This window comes from Leucopleurus acutus (genome assembly GCF_964270905.1).
Source record: "Leucopleurus acutus genome assembly, chromosome: 14".
Classification (NCBI taxonomy): Eukaryota; Metazoa; Chordata; class Mammalia; order Artiodactyla; family Delphinidae; genus Leucopleurus; species Leucopleurus acutus.
The window spans coordinates 47301268-47307267 of NC_139156.1; positions in this window are offsets into that span (position 1 = coordinate 47301268).

Consider the following 6000-nt stretch of genomic DNA (forward strand, 5'->3'; position numbering starts at 1 on the left):
TGGCTGCTGAGGAAAGGCAGGGCCTCTGGGGGAGAAAAGGCATCTGCTGTCAGTGACTCATGGAGCAGGAAGTGGACCTCTCCACGCCTGGACAGAGGGTGACTGTTTTGGCTCAGTCCCAGCTCAGCTCAAGGATATGGCTCTCCTGGACCAGGCTGTGGGCTAAGTGAGGCAGGTCTCATCATGCCTTTAAGGGAATTGGATCCACTGGAGTGGCTCTGGTCAGGACCAAACGGAGAGAGGTGCGCTTGTTAAGATAAAAAGATTCTGGCTTCCTGTATTGAGGCAACGTCTACACGCTGAATTCCCCTTACAATGACCACCCTAGATGAAACTGTCTCATCCGACCTAGCAGCTATAACTGACCTCACGTTCTGGCACAGTCTAGTGACTCCTTCTGCAATCGTCTATCCTGTCCAAACACTACCTGCCCCTTTCTGACATTGCAAACCAGTCCTCTACCCGGCCCCTCTCCAACTCAGTAGGGAGTTGAGGGGGCAGGTGTGAACCAGGCCATCACCCCTAGAGAACACAGTCCTCAGTGGTTCAGGATGTGGGCATGGCTCAGAGAGTTGCTGGCATTATAAGCCTGGCTTGGGACCAGGCACGGACAGGGACAGGGAGGTGTACCAGGGACCACAAGGCATCCACCACCGGGTCCGCGGTAACTGCTGCAGTGCTTCGAAAGGCCAGCAGGGGGATGCACTGCCGACTCCAGCCTGCTTGCAGAGGGCGCCGGCGCAGGGTGCGGCTCCAGTGCGCAGGCTCATGGGAGCCTCCAGGATTGGACGGCACCGATCTCGCAGAGCCAGCGGACTCCCGCGCGAATGCAACTGGCAACGGGGCTGGGAGCAGGTGTGTCGGTTGGGGCCAAGCTGGGCGGGGCGGGGCGGGGCGGGGCAGGTCCAGGTGGGGAAACGTGGCAGGGCCCCGGTGGGACGTGGGGGAGGTTAGAGGGGGCTGCTGCGGTGGGGCGTGAGAGAGCAGGCTTGGGCCCACCCAATGGCCTTGAGAGGAAGATGCCTTGATGCCCACTGAAGGAGTGGACTGTGGCTCCAGCTCCTCCACCATAGGGAGGCCTCATGGGCTGGATTCGGGCAGGCCCTGGGCAAAGTGAGGCCCGCTGAAGCCTTGCAGGGAGACAGCCTGGGCAGTGTGATGCCCAGCTGTGCTGTGACATGTGTCATGGGTCCTGTGTGTCACAGGTTTGGGACAGGAAACACTGGCTCTGTGGTAAAGAAAGGCCTTGAACGCTCGCTGAGGAGCATGGAACCGCTGTGATTGGTAAGAAGCCATAATCAGGTACTAAGACACAGTCTCTGCTGCCTGGGCTGGGGAGGTTTGGAGGCCAAGAGCTCCATTCTCACTCAAGGACCAGTGAGGGCTGAAGGGCCTAGAGAGAAACAGAGCAGTAATTCATGATTAGTTCCACAGCTATTTTTGAACACCTCCTGTGTGCTAGGACTGTTCTAGATGGGCAGGGTCCCTGCCTTCATGGAATTATATTCCAGGTGGGAGAGAGCCTTTCAAGGCTGAGTCCTGGGTTTTTGCCTTGCCTACTTTTGCCTTGCTCTTTAATGAGATGGGGAAAACTGTAGGTGAAAGGTAGGTTTCATTTTTGGAACGGTTGGAATCAAAAATTGTTTTGGATATATTATGTTGAGATGCCTAGAACGTTTTCTCCCAACATGCAGCATATGAACAATATGCTTGGAAAGAATTTTACACTAAACTCCATACACCCACCACCTAGACCCTACCATTAATATTTAGCTACAGTTGTTTTTCCACATGCCTGTTCATCTCACCATCCCTCTCTCCATCTGTTAATCACCTGGTAGTTTTTTTTTTATTATTGTGGTAAAATACACATAACGTAAATTACCTAGTAGATTTTTAAGTTAAGATGTCAAATAGGCCATTGGAAATTTGAGTCTGAAGTCCTAGGGGATGTTAGGGCTAGAATTGGTCTTTGGAATCATCACCACGTAGGTGGTATTTAAACTAAAGACTAGGTGAAACCACCTAGGTTGAGAGTGTACATAGAGAAGAGGAAGGAAGCCAAAAAAGAGGGAGGTGGTGGCCAACCATGGTGAGTGCTACTGTGCAAGATAGTTTGGCAATTAGGAGGATTTTAATCATTTTAACAAGAACAACTTTAGTGGAGTAGAGGGACCTTAAGGTCAAGTGGAATTTTGTTTTTAAGATGGAGGAAACTAGAATATGTTTATATGCCAGTGGGATTGAACTCATAGAAAGGGAGAAATGATGCAGATAAGGGGAACACTGCAGGGGAGGTATGTGAACACCTGAGAGGGGAGAAGACTCCAGAGTAGGTGAGCAGTTGGCTTTGAAATGAACAGGAACACATATTCCGTTGTGTCTAGAGGGAAAGCCGAGACAAATGCAGATGCGGACAGGTGGTAAGAGGCATCATCTGTCTGTGAAGGCAGTCACTGGCTGAGAGCAAGGGCAGCAGGGGAAAGGAGAAGAGGTGCTAGGAGACACATGTGACATAGTCCTTCTGGAGAACGGGGAAGTAAACTAAGTACAGAAATGGAATTGGATTGCTAGGCAGTGCTGAGTGCCCGTTTGAGATGTGTAGTCGTGAAATTAGAGTGGGATCAACCTAGTGGGGTTGCGTGGCTTCCCATGGGTGGGAAGGGTGTTGTGAAGTTTAGGTGCGGTAATACATGGAAAACATTTAATACAGTGGCAAGCACATGAACATGGAATAGCTCTCCGTTTATTTAGATCTTTGCTTTCTTTCATTGGTTTTGTAGAGTTCCTCATATAGACCCTGTACGTGTTTTGTTATATTTATATGTATATATTTTATTGGGGGGAGCTAATATAATGTTATGTATTTACAAATTCAGTTGTATACCATTGCTGGTATACAGGAAAGGAATTGACATTTGTATACTAACTTTGTGTCTTGCAACCTTGCTATAATTGCTTATTAGTTCTTGGAGTTCTTTGTTGTTATTATTGATTCTTTGGGATTTTCTTCATAGACAGTCATGTCATCTGAGAAGAAAGACAGTTTTATTGCTTCTGTCCCAGTCTGTATATTTTTTATTTCCTTGTCTTGTCTAATTGCATTAGCTAGGACTTCTAATATGAACTTGAATAGGAGTGGTGAGAGAGGACATTCTTGCCTTGTTTACCATCTTAGAGGAAAGCATCTAGCTTCTCACCATTTAGTTACCCGTAAATTATTTGGTAGATGTTCTTTATCAAGTTGAGGGAGTTCACCTCCTCTAGTCCTAGTTTTCTGAGAAGTTTTTATCATGAATGGAGTTTGGATTTTGTCAAATGTTTTTTCCGCATATATTGATATCATAATATGATTTTTCTTCTTTAGCCTGTTTTGTCACATTATGTTAATTGACTTTCAAATGTTGAACCAAACTTGCATACCTGGCATAAGTTCCACTGGTCATGGTGTATAATGCTCTTTATACATTGTTGGATTCAATTTGCTAATATTTTCTTGAGGATTTATGTATCTGTGTTTATGAATGCTGTAGGCCTGTAGTTTTTATTTCTTCTAATATCTTTATTTGGTTTTGGTGTTGGGGCAGTGCTGGCTTCATAGATGAGTTTGGAAGTGTTCCCAATGGCCCTATTTTATGGAAGAGATTTGAGATAATTTGTATAGTTTTTCTTCCTTAAATTTTTGGTAGGATTCACTGGTGAAACCTTCTGGGTCTGGAATATTGGAAGATTATTAGTTATTGATTCAAGTTCTTTAATAGACATAGGCCTTTTCAGGTGATTTACTTTTCCTTTTGTGAGTATTGCTAGTTTCTGTTTTATAAGGAGTTGGTCTCTTTGAGTTATCAAATTTGGGGGCATCATAATATTCCTTTATTATCCTTTTAATGTCCATGGACTCATTAGTGATGACCTGTCTTTCATATCTGATATTAGTGATATCTAGTATAAGTAATCAGTAATTTTCTCACTTTTTTTCTTGGTTACCTTGGCTATAGGTTTATCAATTTTATTTATCTTTACGAAGAACCAGCTCTTGGTTCATTTATTTTCTCTATTGATTTTCTGTTATCATTTTCATTTATTTCTGCTCTGATTTTATTAGTTCGTTTCTTTGCTTGCTTTAGGCTTACATTGTTCTTTCTCTAATTTCCTAAGGTTGACATTTAGTTGTTGATTTTACATCTTTCTTTTTTTTTCTAATATATGCATTCAGTGCTATACATTTCTTTCTAAACATGCTTTTGCTGCATCTCTCAAAGTTTGATAAGTTGTATTTTCATTTAGTTCAAAATATTTTTCAGTTTCTCTCGAGACTTCTTTGACCTTTGTGTTAATCACATAATGTTTAATCTTCAGCTGTCTTTCTGTTATTTATTTCTAGCTTAATTTCCCTGTGGTCCGAGGGCATACTTTGTATGATTTGTACTCTTTTAAATTTGTCAAAGTGTGTTTTATGGCCCCAAATGTGGCCTTTCTTGGTGAATGCTCCATATAAGCTTGAGAGGAGCATGTATTCTGTTGTTGTTAAATGAAATATTCTATAAATGTCAGTTAGATACACTTGCTTGCTGGTATTGATCATTTCAACTATGTCCTTGCTGATTTTCTGCCTGCTGGATCTGTCAATCTGATAAAAGGGTGCTGAAGACTACAACTGTAGCAGTAGACTTGTTCATTTCTTTTTGTAGTTCTATCACTCTTGCCGCACATATTTTGACACTCTGTTGTTAGATGCATACATATTAAGAATTGTTATGTCCTCTTGGAGAATGGAGTACTTATCGTTATGTAGTGTGCCACTGTTTGTCACTGATATTGTAATTTTCCTTGTCCTGAAGTCTGCTTTGCCTGAAATTAATATAGCCTCTCTAGCTTTATTTTGATTAGCGTTAGCATGCTGTATCTTTTTCCTTCCCTTACTTTTAATCTGTCTCTCTCTTTGTATTTAAAGTGAGATTCTTGTGGACAGCTTATATTTGCGTCTTTTTTATCTACTCTGATATGCAAATGTATTTAGACTATTCACATCTAAAGTGATGTTAGCATAGTTGGGATAATGTCTACGTATTTGTAACTTTTCAACCTGTTGTACTTACTGTTTCATTATCTTCCCCCATTTTTCTGCCTTCTCTGATTTTAAGTGATCATTTTATGATCACTTAAATCATTTTATTTCCTTTTAATTAAAAAATTACTCATTTTTTAATGGTTGCTCCAGTGTTTGAAGTATACATTTACAATTAATATAAATCTACTGTCCAATAACACTATGTTATTTCACAGGTACTGCAGTTACCTTGTAACACAGTAGTCCCAATTTTCTCCTGTTGTTCTTTACAACATTGCTGTCATTATTTTCAGTTATCCACACGCTATAATCACCCAATACATTGTAGCTTTTATTACCTTGAAAAGTTATTTGTTATATCAATTAACAATAAGAAAGATGAAGGAGGGCTTCCCTGGTGGCGCAGTGGTTGACAGTCCGCCTGCCAATGCAGGGGACACAGGTTTGTGCCCCAGTTCAGGAAGATCCCACATGCTGCAGAACGGCTGGGCCCGTGAGCCATGGCCGCTGAGCCTGCGCGTTCTGAGCCTGTGCTCCGCAACGGGAGAGGCCACAACAGTGAGAGGCCCGTGTACCACAAAAAAAAAAAAAAAGAAAGATGAAGGATTCTCTTTCACCTTCATTTATTCCTTTTGTCTTGCTCTTCATTTATGTAGATCTTAGTTTCCGGCCTGTAGCATTTTTCTTTGTACTGAAAAACAAACAAACAAACAACCCCCCCCCCAAAAAAAAAACCAAACAAACTTCTTTTAACATCTCCTGCAAGGCAGGTCTACTAGTGACAAATTCCCTCAGTTTTTGTTTGTCTGAGAAGGCGTTTATTCCTCCTTCACTTTGGAAGGATGATTTTATGGGATACAGAATTCTGAGTTGGTGGGTTTTTCTTTTAACTTTGAAAATACTCCACTCTATAGTCTTCTGTTGATCAG